This window comes from Lutra lutra, chromosome 9, assembly GCF_902655055.1.
Source record: "Lutra lutra chromosome 9, mLutLut1.2, whole genome shotgun sequence".
Taxonomy (NCBI): Eukaryota; Metazoa; Chordata; class Mammalia; order Carnivora; family Mustelidae; genus Lutra; species Lutra lutra.
The window spans coordinates 93,780,460-93,796,651 of record NC_062286.1 but is presented as its reverse complement, the minus strand read 5'-3'; positions in this window follow the sequence as shown (position 1 = coordinate 93,796,651).

Sequence of the window (16,192 nt, the reverse complement as noted above, 5' to 3'; positions counted from 1 at the left end):
AAAACTCTTTTTGTCCCCATTTTTTTTTTTCATTACAAAATAATAAGAGCATGATAACAATGACCCAGATGGATGTAAAGGAATTGCAGTGAAAAATCAGCTTCTTTCCATCCTACATGCCTGTGTGCCAGACCCCAGTATTCCTGAGTGCAGGCTCTGGGGTGCTCAGAAGATGTACATGCACACACAACAATACGTTTGTGTGCATGTGCTCATGATTTACACCAATGGCAGCCCACCCTAAATATGGGTGTGTACCTACCTATGTGCCTTTGAAGGCTCAACTTGGCAGAGCACCTAGGAGCCCTTTCCATTCTGACACATACAACTCCCTCTTCCTGGTCATAATCTCCTTTCTCCTAGGTGATGCCTCTTGAAGATAATCTGGGCAATTTCTCAGCTGAAGACTCAGCCATTGGCCATTGATCTGCTTAGGTTCCTTGGGTGTTCTGGAATCAATCATCCAGTCAATATGAATTTTGAAATTTATTTACACAGAGTTAAGCAAAGTATTCTTTTGAATTTGAATTTGAAACACTGTTTCTGTATCTGTGGTTCCCTCCACTTTTTCCTTATGAATTGCCCCCATTTTAAGCTGCTGAATTGATTGTGTGTGTGTGTGCACATACTTACGTGCCCATGTATAGCATATGTGCATGTGGGAGCTTGTGAATGTGCATGCAGATGTATATCTTCAAATAGGCTCTTGAGATTCTTTTCTACTGCTCATTTTCTGTTTTCAAACTCATCAAATTCTGCTTTTATTTTACTAAGTTCCCTGCCTTGTCTTTTCAAAGGCTAACTTTGTTTTCTTTTTTTCTTTACTCTTATGACCAAGATAGATATTAAAGTCTAAAAATAATTTATTTGAGCACATCTTCAGCTATATGACATTATTTTTACTATTTTCTTTTTTAATTAATTTTTTTAAATAAACATAAAATGTATTTTTATCCCCAGGGGTACAGGTCTGTGAATCACCAGGTTTACACATTTCACAGCACTCATCATAGCACATACCCTCCCCAATGTCCAAATCCCCACCACCCTCTCCCATCCCCCCCACCAGCAACCCTCAGTCTGTTTTTTGAGATTGAGTCTTTTATGGTTTGTCTCCCTCCCAATCCCACCTTCTTTCATTTTTTCTTTTCCTACCCCCTAAACCCCCCACATTGCATCTCCACTTCCTCATATCAGGGAGATCATATGATAGTTGTCTTTCTCCGATTGACTTATTTCGTTAAGCATAATACTCTCTAGTTCCATCCACGTCGTCACAAATGGCAAGATTTCATTTCTTTTGATGGCTGCATAGTATTCCATTGTGTATGTATACCACATCTTCTTGATCAATTCATCTGTTGATGGACATCTAGTTTCTTTCCATAGTTTGGCTATTGTGGACATTGCTGCTATAAACATTCGGGTGCACATGCCCCTTCGGAGCACCATGTTTGTATCTTTAGGATATATACCCAGTAGTGCAATCACTGGATCATAGGGCAGCTCTACTTTCAGTTTTTTGAGGAACCTCTACACTGTTTTCCATAGTGGTTGCACGAGATTGCATTCCCACCAACAGTGTAGGAGGGTTCCCCTCTCTCCGCATCCTCGCCAGCATCTGTCATTTCTTGACTTGTTAATTTTAGCCATTCTGACAAGTGTGAGGTGGTATCTCATTGTGGTTTTAATTTGTATTTCCCTGATGCCGAGTGATGTGGAGCACTTTTTCATCTGTCTGTTGGCCATCTGGATGTCTTCTTTGCAAAAATGTCTGTTCATGTCATCTGCCCATTTCTTAATTGGATTATTTGTTCTTTGGGTGTTGAGTTTGCTAAGCTTATTTATTTATTTATTTATTTATTTATTTATTTATTTATTTATTTGACAGAGATCACAGGTAGGCAGAGAGGCAGGCAGAGAGAGAGGAAGAAGCAGGCTCCCTGCTGAACAGAGAGCCTGATGCGGGGCTCAATCCCAGGACCCTGAGATCATGACCTGAGCTGAAGGCAGAGGCTTTAACCCGCTGAGCCACCCAGGTGCCCCGAGTTTGCTAAGCTCTTTATAGATTTTGGATACTAGCCCTCTATCTGATATGTCGTTTGCAAATATCTTTTTCCATTCTGTCAGTTGTCTTTTGGTTTTGTTAACTGTTTCCTTTGCTATACAAAAGATTTGATCTTGATGAAATCCCAATATTTCATTTTTGCCCTTGCTTCTGTTGTCTTTGGTGATGTTCCTAGGAAGAAGTTGCTGCAGTTGAGGTCAAAGAGGTTGCTGCCTGTGTTCTTCTCAAGGATTTTGATGGATTCCTTTCTCACATTGAGGTCCTTCATCCATTTTGAGTCTATTTTCATGTGTGGTGTAAGAAAATAGTCCAATTTTATTTTTCTGCATGTCGCTGTCCAATTTTCCCAGCACCATTTCTTGAAGAGGCGGTCTTTTTTCCATTGGACATTCCTTCCTGCTTTGTCGAAAATTAGTTGACCATAGAGTTGAGGGTCTATTTCTGGGCTCTCTATTCTGTTCCATTGATCTATGTGTCTGTTTTTGTGCCAGTACCATACTCTCTTGATGATGACAGCTTTGTAATAGAGCTTGAAGTCTGGAATTGTGATGCCACCAACTTTGGCTTTCTTTTTCAATATTGCTTTGGCTATTCGAGGTCTTTTCTGGTTCCATATAAATTTTAGGATTGTTTGTTCCATTTCTTTGAAAAAAATGGATGGTATTTTTATAGGGATTGCATTAAATGTATAGATTGCTTTAGATAGCATAGACATTTTCACAATATTTGCTCCTCAAATCCAGGAGCATGGAACATTTTTCCATTTCTTTATGTCTTCCTCAATTTGTTTCATGAGTACTTTATAGTTTTCTGTGTATGGATTCTTTGCCTCTTTGGTTAGGTTTATTCCTAGGTATCTTAGGGTTTTGGGTGCAATTGTAAATAGGACTGACTCCTTAATTTCTCTTTCTTCTGTCTTGTTGTTAGTGTAAAGAAATGCAACTGATTTCTGTGCATTGACTTTATATCCTGACACTTTACTGAATTCCTGTATAAGTTCTAGCAACCTTTGGGATTTTCCACATATAGTATCATATCATCTGCAAAGAGTGATAGTTTGACTTCTTCTTTGCCGATTTGGATGCCTTTAACTTCTTTTTGTTGTCTGATTGCTGAGACTAGGACTTCTAGTACTATGTTGAACAGCAGTGGTGATAGTGGACATCCTTGCCATGTTCTTGACCTTAGCGGAAAAGCTTTCAGTTTTTCTCCATTGAGAATATTTGCGTGGGTTTTTCCTAGATGGCTTTGATAATATTGAGGTATGTGCCCTCTATCTACACTTTGAAGGGTTTTAATCAGGAAGGGATGCTGTACTTTGTCAAATGCTTTTTCAGCATCTATGGAGAGTATCATATGGTTCTTATTCTTTCTTTTATTAATGTATTGTATCACATTAATTGATTTGCAGATGTTGAACCAAACTTGCAGCCCTGGAATAAATCCTACTTGGTCATGGTGAATAATCCTTTTAATGTACTGTTGGATCCTATTGGCCAGTATTTTGGTGAGAATTTTCACATCCATGTTCATCAAGGATATTGGTCTATAATTCTCTTTTTTGATGGGATCCTTGTCTGGTTTTGGGATCAAGGTGATGCTGGCCTCATAAAATGAGTTTGGAAGTTTTCCTTCCATTTCTATTTTTTGGAACAGTTTCAGGAGAATAGGAATTAATTCTTTAAATGTTTGGTAGAATTCCCCTGGGAAGCCATCTGGCTTTGGGCTTTGTTTGTTTGGAGATTTTTGATGACTGTTTCAATCTCCTTACTGGTTATGGGTCTGTTGAGGTTTTCTATTTCTTCCTGGTTCAGTTGTGGTAGTTTATATGTCTCTAGAAATGTATCCATTTCTTCCAGATTGTCGAATTTGTTGGCATAGAATTGCTCATAGTATGTTCTTATAATTGTCTGTATTTCTTTGGTGTTTGTTGTGATCTCTCCTCCTTTATTCATGATTTTATTGATTTGCGTCCTTTCTCTTTTCTTTTTGATAAGTCTGGCCAGGGGTTTATCAATCTTATTAATTCTTTCAAAGAACCAGCTCCTAGTTTCGTTTATTTGTTCTATTGTTTTTTTGGTTTCTATTTCATTGATTTCTGCTCTGATCTTTATGATTTCTCTTCTCCTGCTGGGTTTAGGGTTTATTTCTTGTTCTTTCTCCAGCTCCTTTAGGTGTGGGGTTAGGTTGTGTACCTGAGACCTTTCTTGTTTCTTGAGAAAGGCTTGTACCGCTATATATTTTCCTCTCAGGACTGCCTTTGTTGTGTCCCACAGATTCTGAACCGTTGTGTTTTCATTATCATTTGTTTCCATGAATTTTTTCAATTCTTCTTTAATTTCCTGGTTGACCCATTCATTCTTTAGAAGGATGCTGTTTAGTCTCCACGTATTTGGGTTCTTTCCAAATTTCCTCTTGTGATTGAGTTCTAGCTTTAGAGCATTGTGGTCTGAAAATATGCAGGGAATGATCCCAATCTTTTGATACCGGTTGAGACCTGATTTAGGACCAAGAATGTGATCTATTCTGGAGAATGTTCCATGTGCACTAGAGAAGAATGTGTATTCTGTTGCTTTGGGATGAAATGTTCTGAATATATCTGTGATGTCCATCTGGTCCAGTGTGTCATTTAAGGCCTTGATTTCCTTGTTGATCTTTTGCTTGGATGATCTGTCCATTTCAGTGAGGGGAGTGTTAAAATCCCCTACTATGATTGTATTCTTGTCGATGTGTTTCTTTGATTTTGTTATTAATTGGTTTATATAGTTGGCTGCTCCCACGTTAGGGGCATAGATATTTAAAATTGTTAGATCTTCTTGTTGGACAGTTCCTTTGAGTATGATATAGTGTCCTTCCTCATCTCTTATTATAGTCTTTGGCTTAAAATCTAATTGATCTGATATAAGGATTGCCACTCCTGCTTTCTTCTGATGTCCATTAGCATGGTAAATTCTTTTCCACCCCCTCACTTTCAACCTGGAGGCGTCTTCGGGTTTAAGATGAGTTTCTTGTAGGCAACATATAGATGGGTTTTGTTTTTTTTTTATCCATTCTGATACCCTGTGTCTTTTGATTGGGGCATTTAGCCCATTAACATTCAGGGTAAGTATTGAGAGATATGAATTTAGTGCCATTGTATTGCCTGTAAGGTGACTGTTATTGTATATTGTCTCTGTTTCTTTCTGATCTACTACTTTGAGGGTCTCTCTTTGCTTAGAGGACCCCTTTCAATATTTCCTGTAGAGCTGGTTTGGTGTTTGCAAATTCTTTCAGTTTTTGTTTGTCCTGGAAGCTTTTAATCTCTCCTTCTATTTTCAATGATAGCCTAACTGGATATAGTATTCTTGGCTGCATGTTTTTCTCATTTAGTGCTCTGAATATATCATGCCATTTCTTTCTGGCCTGCCAGGTCTCTGTGGATAAGTCTGCTGCCAATCTAATATTTTTACCATTGTATGTTACAGACTTCTTTTCCTGGGCTTCTTTTAGGATTTTCTCTTTGTCACTAAAACTTGTAAATTTTACTATCAGGTGACGGGGTGTGGACCTATTTTTATTGATTTTGAGGGGCATTCTTTGCATCTCCTGGATTTTGATGTTTGTTCCCTTTGCCATATTAGGGAAATTCTCTCCAATAATTCTCTCTAACATACCTTCTGCTCCCCTCTCTCTTTCTTCTTCTTTGGAATTCCAATTATTCTAATGTTGTGTCACCTTATGGTGTCACTTATCTCTCAAATTCCCTCCTCGTGGTCCAATATTTGTTTGTCTCTCTTTTGCTCAGCTTCTTTATTCTCTGTCATTTGGTCCTCTATGTCACTAATTCTTTCTTCTGCCTCATTTATCCTAGCAGTAAGAGCTTCAATTTTTTACTGCACCTCATTAATAGCATTTTTTATTTCAACTTGGTTAGATTTCAGTACTTTTATTTCTCCAGAAAGGGCTTTTATCTCTCCGGAGAGGGTTTCTCTAATATCTTCTATGCCTTTTCGAGCCCAGCTAGAACCCAGAGAATCGTCATTTTGAACTCTAGATCTGTCATATTACCAATGTCTGTATTGATTAGGTCCCCAGCCTTCGGTACTGCCTCTTGCTCTTTTTTTTTTTGTGGTGAGTTTTCCGCCTTGTCATTTTGTCCAGATAAGATTTGCTTTCTCCTCCTCTGGAATTCCCCTGTTCTCCTTGGTGAGTGAAGTTGGTCTTGGCTGGTTTTCTTATTGATCTTCTGGGGGAGGGGCCTGTTGTAGTGATTCTCAAGTGTCTTTGCCCCAGGCAGAATTGAACTGCCCTTACCAGGGGCCAGGCTAAGTAATCCGCTGTGGTTTGCTTTCAGGAGCTTTTGTTCCCTGAGCACTTTCTGTAGAGATCCGGAGGACGGAAATGAAGATGGCGACCTCCCAATCTCTGGCCCGAAGGAGCCAAGAGCTCAGGGTCCCACTCCACAGCTCGCCCTCAGAGAATAGCGCCCAACTGCCCCCATCTCCCTGGCCTCTGGTCGCTATTGGAGGAAAGCGCTCAATCGGTCGCACTTGGAGAAGCGCCCAGTCGCTTCCATCTCTGTGGCCTCTGGCCACGCTCTGAGCTCAAACAGCCTGTGACTGGTTCAAGGTGACCCCAAGCTGAGAGCTCACTCCTTGGCTTTGTCACTGTAGCTGGCTTCCCCGCTCTAATACCTGCGAGCTCTGCAACACTCAGATACCCCCCGTCCTTCTGTGACCCCGTGGGACGTGGGGTTATGCTGACCGCGCATGGGCATTCCCCCAGTTGAGCCTCTGGAGTGATGTCCGTCCATGGAGGAGACTTTTAAAAGTCCTGATTTTGTGGTCCGTTGCTCCACCGCTTGCGAAAGCTGGCCCCTCACCCCGCAGTCTATCTTCCCATCACTTTGGATTCACTTTTCCGCAGGTCCTACCTTTCAGAAAGTGATCGATTTTCTGTTTCTAGAATTGTTGCTCTTCTTCTCTTCGATTTCCCGTTGGATTTGTAGGTGTTTGCAATGGTTAGATAAGCTATCTAGCTGTTCTCCTGCTACCTGATGTCATCTCAGCCTGCTACTTCTCTGCCATCTTGACGCCTCCCTTTACTATTTTCTAGATAGTCATCAAAGTCGAATTGATTGCATTATGGTCAAAGAATATGGTGTTCTTTTTTTAAAGAAGAGAAAGGGAGGGAGGAGTCAAGATGGCGGAGAAGTAGCAGGCTGAGACTACTTCGGGTAGCGGGAGATCAGCTAAATAGCTTATCTAAAGATTGCAAACACCTACAAATCCAACGGGAGATTGAAGAGAAGAAGAACAGCAATTCCAGAAACAGAAAATCAACCACTTTCTGCAAGGTAGGTCTGGCGGAGAAGTGAATCCAAAGCGATGGGAAGATAGACCGTGGGGGGAGGGGCCGCCTCCCGGCGAGCGGCAGAGCAACGGAGCACAAAATCGGGACTTTTAAAAGTCTGTTCCGCTGAGGGACATCGCTCCAGAGGCTTAACTGGGGTGAAGCCCAGGCTGGGTCAGCGCGGCCTCAGCTCCCGCAGGGTCGCAGAAGGATCGGGGGTGTCTGAGTGTCGCAGAGCTTACCGGTATTAGAACGGGGAAGCCGGCTACAGAGACAGAGCCAAGGAGTGACTCTCAGCTCGGGTTGCCTTGAACCGGTCGCAGGCTCGGTCAGCTCAGAGCACGGCCGGAGGCCAGGGTGGCGGGAGTCATTGGGCGCTGTTCTCTGAGGGCGCACTGAGGAGTGGGGCCCCAGGCTCTTGGCTCCTCTGGGCCGGAGACCAGGAGGCCGCCATCTTTATTCCCATCCTCCGGAACTCTACGGAAAGCGCTCAGGGAACAAAAGCTCCCGAAAGCAAACCCAGCAAACCCGAGCGGATTACTCAGCGCGGCCCCGGGTAAGGGCGGTGCAACTCCCCCTGGGGCAAAGACGCTTGAGAATCACTACAACAGGCCCCTCCCACAGAAGATCAACGGGAAACCCAGCCAGGACCAAGTTCACCTACCAAGGAGAGCGGCGGAATTCCAGAGGAGAAGAAAGCAAAGCACGGAACTCATGGCTTTCTCCCCATGATTTTGTAGCCTTGCAGTTAATTTAGTTTTTCTTTTTCAATTTTTTTTTCTTTTTCTCTTCTTCTGCTAAATTTTTTTTAACTTTTACCGTTTTCTTTTTTTAACGTTTTTTAAATAGTTTATCTAATATATATTTTATTTTTCCTCTTTTTATATTTTTTCTTTATCGGCTTTCTTTTTTTTTAATAGTTTAATAGTTTAATAGTTTTAATAGTTTTTTAAAGTTTTTAATAGTTTTTTAATAGTTTTTTTAATAGTTTAATAGTTTTTTAATAGTTTTAATAGTTTAATAGTTTTTTTTCTTTCTTTCTTTCTGAACCCCTTTTTATCCCCTTTCTCCCCCCTCACAATTCGGGATCTCTTCTGATTTGGCTAAAGCATATTTTCCTGGGGTTGTTGCCACCCTTTTAGTATTTTACTTGCTCCTTCATAAACTCTTATCTGGACAAAATGACAAGGCAGAAAAATTCACAACAAAAAAAAGAACAAGAGGCAGTACCAAAGGCTAGGGACCTAATCAATACAGACATTGGTAATATGTCAGATATAGAGTTCAGAATGACGATTCTCAAAGTTCTAGCCGGGCTTGAAAAAGGCATGGAAGATATTAAAGCAACCCTCTCGGGAGATATAAAAGCCCTTTCTGGAGAAATAAAAGAACTAAAATCTAACCAAATTGAAATCAAAAAAGCTATTAATAAGGTGCAATCAAAAATGGAGGCTCTCACTGCTAGGATAAATGAGGCAGAAGAAAGAATTAGCGATATAGAAGACCAAATGACAGAGAATAAAGAAGCTGAGCAAAAGAGGGACAAATAGCTACTGGACCACGAGGGGAGAATTCGAGAGATAAGTGACACCATAAGACGAAACAACATTAGAATAATTGGGATTCCAGAAGAAGAGGAAACAGAGAGAGGAGCAGAAGGTATATTGGAGAGAATTATTGGAGAGAATTTCCCCAATATGGCAAAGGGAACAAGCATCAAAATTCAAGAGGTTCAGAGAACCCCCCTCAAAATCAATAAGAATAGGTCCACACCCCGTCACCTAATAGTAAAATTGACAAGTCTTAGTGACAAAGAAAAGATCCTGAAGGCAGCCTGGGAAAAGAAGTCTGTAACATACAATGGTAAAAATATTAGATTGGCAGCAGACTTATCCACAGAGACCTGGCAGGCCAGAAAAAGCTGGCATGATATATTCAGAGTACTAAATGAGAAAAACATGCAGCCAAGAATACTATATCCAGCTAGGCTATCATTGAAAATAGAAGGAGAGATTAAAAGCTTCCAGGACAAACAAAAACTGAAAGAATTTGCAAACACCAAACCGGCTCTACAGGAAATATTGAAAGGGGTCCTCTAAGCAAAGAGAGACCCTCAAAGTAGTAGATCAGAAAGAAACAGAGACAATATACAATAACAGTCACCTTACAGGCAATACAATGGCACTAAATTCATATCTCTCAATACTTACCCTGAATGTTAATGGGCTAAATGCCCCAATCAAAAGACACAGGGTATCGGAATGGATAAAAAAAAAAAAAAAAACCCATCTATATGTTGCCTACAAGAAACTCATCTTAAACCCGAAGACGCCTCCAGGTTGAAAGTGAGGGGGTGGAAAAGAATTTACCATGCTAATGGACATCAGAAGAAAGCAGGAGTGGCAATCCTTATATCAGATCAATTAGATTTTAAGCCAAAGACTATAATAAGAGATGAGGAAGGACACTATATCATACTCAAAGGAACTGTCCAACAAGAAGATCTAACAATTTTAAATATCTATGCCCCTAACGAGGGATCAGCCAACTATATAAACCAATTAATAACAAAATCAAAGAAACACATCGACAAGAATACAATCATAGTACGGGATTTTAACACTCCCCTCACTGAAATGGACAGATCATCCAAGCAAAAGATCAACAAGGAAATCAAGGCCTTAAATGACACACTGGACCAGATGGACATCACAGATATATTCAGAACATTTCATCCCAAAGCAACAGAATACACATTCTTCTCTAGTGCACATGGAACATTCTCCAGAATAGATCACATTCTTGGTCCTAAATCAGGTCTCAACCGGTATCAAAAGATTGGGATCATTCCCTGCATATTTTCAGACCACAATGCTCTAAAGCTAGAACTCAATCACAAGAGGAAATTTGGAAAGAACCCAAATACGTGGAGACTAAACAGCATCCTTCTAAAGAATGAATGGGTCAACCAGGAAATTAAAGAAGAATTGAAAAAATTCATGGAAACAAATGATAATGAAAACACAACGGTTCAGAATCTGTGGGACACAACAAAGGCAGTCCTGAGAGGAAAATATATAGCGGTACAAGCCTTTCTCAAGAAACAAGAAAGGGCTCAGGTACACAACCTAACCCTACACCTAAAGGAGCTGGAGAAAGAACAAGACAGAAACCCTAAACCCAGCAGGAGAAGAGAAATCATAAAGATCAGAGCAGAAATCAATGAAATAGAAACCAAAAAAACAATAGAACAAATAAACGAAACTAGGAGCTGGTTCTTTGAAAGAATTAATAAGATTGATAAACCCCTGGCCAGACTTATCAAAAAGAAAAGAGAAAGGACGCAAATCAATAAAATCATGAATGAAAGAGGAGAGATCACAACGAACACCAAAGAAATACAGACAATTATAAGAACATACTATGAGCAACTCTACGCCAACAAATTTGACAATCTGGAAGAAATGGATGCATTCCTAGAGACATATAAACTACCACAACTGAACCAGGAAGAAATAGAAAGCCTCAACAGACCCATAACCAGTAAGGAGATTGAAACAGTCATCAAAAATCTCCAAACAAACAAAAGCCCAGGGCCAGACGGCTTCCCGGGGGAATTCTACCAAACATTTAAAGAACTAATTTCTATTCTCCTGAAACTGTTCCAAAAAATAGAAACAGAAGGAAAACTTCCAAACTCATTTTATGAGGCCAGCATCACCTTGATCCCAAAACCAGACAAGAATCCCAAAAAAAAGAGAACTGCAGACCAATATCCTTGATGAACACAGATGCAAAAATTCTCGCCAAAATACTAGCCGATAGGATTCAACAGTACATTAAAAGGATTATTCACCACGACCAAGTGGGATTTATTCCAGGGCTGCAAGGTTGGTTCAACATCCGCAAATCAATCAATGTGATACAACACATTAATAAAAGAAAGAACAAGAACACTATGATACTCTCCATAGATGCTGAAAAAGCATTTGACAAAGTACAGCATCCCTTCCTGATCAAAACTCTTCAAAGTGTAGGGATAGACGGCACATACCTCAATATTATCAAACCATCTATGAAAAACCCACCGCAAATATCATTCTCAATGGAGAAAAACTGAAAGCTTTTCCGCTAAGGTCAGGAACACGGCAGGGATGTCCGTTATCACCACTGCTATTCAACATAGTACTAGAAGTCCTAGCCTCAGCAATCAGACAACAAAAGGAAATAAAAGGCATCCAAATCGGCAAAGAAGAAGTCAAACTATCACTCTTCGCAGAAGATATGATACTCTATGTGGAAAACCCAAAAGACTCCACTCCAAAACTGCTAGAACTTGTACAGGAATTCAGTAAAGTGTCAGGATATAAAATCAATGCACAGAAATCAGTTGCATTTCTCTACACCAACAACAAGACAGAAGAAAGAGAAATTAAGGAGTCCATCCCATTTACAATTGCACCCAAAACTATAAGATACCTAGGAATAAACCTAACCAAAGAGACTAAGAATCTATACTCAGAAAACTATAAAGTACTCATGAAAGAAATTGAGGAAGACACAAAGAAATGGAAAAATGTTCCATGCTCCTGGATTGGAAGAATAAATATTGTGAAAATGTCTATGCTACCTAAAGCAATCTACACATTTAATGCAATTCCTATCAAAGTACCATCCATTTTTTTCAAAGAAATGGAACAAATAATCCTAAAATTTATATGGAACCAGAAAAGACCTCGAATAGCCAAAGGAATATTGAAAAAGAAAGCCAAAGTTGGTGGCATCACAATTCCGGACTTCAAGCTCTATTACAAAGCTGTCATCATCAAGACAGCATGGTACGGGCATAATAACAAACACATAGATCAATGGAACAGAATAGAGAGCCCAGAAATAGACCCTCAACTCTATGGTCAACTCATCTTCGACAAAGCAGGAAAGAATGTCCAATGGAAAAAAGACAGCCTCTTCAATAAATGGTGTTGGGAAAATTGGACAGCCACATGCAGAAAAATGAAATTGGATCATTTCCTTACACCACACACGAAAATAGACTCCAAATGGATGAAGGATCTCAATGTGAGAAAGGAATCCATCAAAATCCTTGAGGAGAACACAGGCAGCAACCTCTTCGACCTCAGCCGCAGCAACATCTTCCTAGGAACATCACCAAAGGCAAGGGAAGCAAGGGCAAAAATGAACTTTTGGGATTTTATCAAGATCAAAAGCTTTTGCACAGCAAAGGAAACAGTGAACAAAACCAAAAGACAACTGACAGAATGGGAGAAGATATTTGCAAATGACATATCAGATAAAGGGCTAGTGTCCAAAATCTATAAAGAACTTAGCAAACTCAACACCCAAAGAACAAATAATCCGATCAAGAAATGGGCAGAGGACATGAACAGACATTTCTGCAAAGAAGACATCCAGATGGCCAACAGACACATGAAAAAGTGCTCCATATCACTCGGCATCAGGGAAATACAAATCAAAACCACCATGAGATATCACCTCACACCAGTCAGAATGGCTAAAATTAACAAGTCAGGAAATGACAGATGCTGGCGAGGATGCGGAGAAAGGGGAACCCTCCTACACTGTTGGTGGGAATGCAAGCTGGTGCAACCACTCTGGAAAACAGCATGGAGGTTCCTCAAAAGGTTGAAAATAGAACTACCCTATGACCCTGCAATTGCACTGCTGGGTATTTACCCTAAAGATACAAACGTAGTGATCCGAAGGGGCACGTGCACCTGAATGTTTATAGCAGCAATGTCTACAATAGCCAAACTATGGAAAGAACCTAGATGTCCATCTACAGACGAATGGATAAAGAAGATGTGGTATATATACACAATGGAATACTATGCAGCCATCAAAAGAAATGAAATCTTGCCATTTGCGACGACGTGGATGGAACTAGAGGGTATCATGCTTAGCGAAATAAGTCAATCGGAGAAAGACAACTATCATATGATCTCCCTGATATGAGGGAGAGGAGATGCAACATGGGGGGGTTGAGGGGGTAGGAGAAGAGTAAATGAAAAAAGATGGGATTGGGAGAGAGACAAACCATAAGTGACTCTTAATCTCACAAAACAAACTGAGGTTTGATGGGGGGAAGGGGTTGGGAGAGGGGGTGGGGTTATGGATATTGGGGAGGGTATGTGCTATGGTGAGTGTTGTGAAGTGTGTAAACCTGGCGATTCACAGACCTGTACCCCTGGGGATAAAAATATATGTTTATAAAGCTGTAAAAAAAAAAAAAAAAAAAAGAAGAAGAAGAAAAAAGAAAAAAGAAAGGATGAATACCCAAGTTTTGTAGCAACATGGACGGGACTGGAAGAGATTATGCTGAGTGAAATAAGTCAAGCAGAGAGAGTCAATTATCATATGGTTTCACTTATTTGTGTTGCATAACAAATAGCATGGAGGACAGGGGGAGATGGAGAGGAGAAGGGAGTTGAGGGAAATTGGAAGGGGAGGTGAACCATGAGAGACTATGGACTCTGAAAAACGATCTGAGAATTTTGAAGGGGTGGGGGGTGGGAGGTTGAGGGCACCTCGTGGTGGGTATTGTAGAGGGCACGGATTGCATGGAGCACTGGGTGTGGTGCAAAAATAATGAATATTGTTATGCTGAAAAAATAAAAAAATTAAAAAAAAATAAAGAAGAGAAAGGTAAAAAAGAAAATAGAACTTTTGCTATATACAGTGCTTTTCCTAAGAGTTTAATGGTTAGATAATTTTTATAATTGCACAAATAATTGAAAATAATAGTCTTCTGTTTTCATTATATAAAGTCCCTAAAACCTATAGTTTCATTCACTGCTATTCCTGATATTGGTTTACTTTTTGATCAGTCTAACTGGTATTTATAAGTTTTATTAATCTTTCAAGAAAGTAACCTTAATTTTGCTGATTATTTCTATTATATGTATATTTTCTATTTTAGTAGTTGCTGCTTTCTTATTTTGATCCTTTTACTGATTTTGAGTTTAATTTGCTATTTCTTTTATAATTTCGTTAAGCAGCTTATATACTTATATATTCCTAATATATGTACTTAAAGCTATAAACTTCCCTCTAATCATATTTTTAGCTTTACCCTGCAAGTTTTAATGTTATAAATTTTAAGCTATTTTAAAATAAATCCAATTTTTTATTGTGATTTCTTCTTGTTCCTATGTATTATTTTAGATGTTTATTTGTTTCCATTTATACAGGGATTCTCTAATCATCTTGATTATTGTTTTCTATCTTAATTCTGTTTTTATAAAATATACTTGAATTATCTCAATCTTTCAAACTTAAGAGACGTGTTTATGCCACAGTAGCAAACCATGTTTATTTTCTCTGTCCACTTGAATATATCAGTCAGACCAGGTTTCTTAATGTTGTTGAAACCTTTGATTTCTTCACTGCTTTTTTTTTTTTGTCTGCTTATTCTATCTATAATTTAGAGATGCATATTGAATTCTCCCATTAGATTGTGTGTTTGTATTTTTTCCTTTTAGTTCTACCAATTTTGCCCTACCTTTTGACATTGTATTATTAGATATATAAAAATTAAAATAATTACATATTCCTTTATTATGTCCATTATGAAATGATTTTCTTTAATAAATGTTTTGTACCTTAAAATGCACATTGACTGATATTAGTATTAACTATATAAGAATTCTTCTGCTTATTGTTTAATTTATATACTTTCTATCCTTCTGTTTTCAATCATTTTCTTTATATTTAAGGACAGTATATTATAAGCAACTATGTTTTATTTTCCTTATGCAAACTAAAATTATTCATCTTTCCATTAGAGAAGTTTTTCTATTTCTATTTAATGAAATAATTGATATATTTGGATGTGATCTACCACATTTCTAGCCTCTGTCATCTATTTGTTCTGTGTTCATTTCATGCCTCTTTCAGATTGTTTATTATTCCACTACCCTATTTTTATTTTGGTAGTCATACATTCTTTTACTATGTTTGTTTAATGATTGCCATAGAAATTACATTATATATCATTATCAAAGTCTCATATTTTTATTGTTTTTACTTCTTCACAGACGATTCTAGGAACTTGGGACATTTTAATTCCATTTGCTCCAACCTCTAATTGTATTCACTATGTATGTTATCAATTCACTGTATACTTTAAGCCCCACAGGACATTCTTATGCATTCAATTCATATTTAAATTTCTGTAAATTTACCTATTTTGTGTTCTTCATTCCTCACCAAATTTATAAATCTTCATCAGGGATTATTTTTCTCTTCCCTTCAGTATTTATCTTATGGTAGGTTTGCATTTGATTTCTTCTCTCATTTGTGTGTGTGTGTGTGTTTCTGTACGTTATCTTTATTTCACATTAACTTTTTTTAAAGATTTTATTTATTTGACAGATAGAGATCACAAGTAGGCAGAGAGGCTGGCAGAGAGAGAGAGAGAGAGAGAGGAGGAAGTAGGCTCCCTGCTGAGCAGAGAGCCTGATGTGGGGACTCGATCCCAGGACCCTGGGATCATGACCCAAGTGGAAGGCAGAGGCTTTAACCCACTGAGCGACCCATGAGCCCCTCACATTAACTTTTAAATTATATTTTCACTAAACATAGATTCTAGGTTGGAAGTTACTTTTTTCTGTACCTTACATTTTATTATTTGAATTGTATTCTGACTTCCATTATCTGTTGGGAAGTTAGACTGAAATGTATCTTTTTCCTCAGAATACTAAAGATTTTGTACTAACTTTTGTTTTTCAATAGTCTTAATATTTTGTGCGTAGA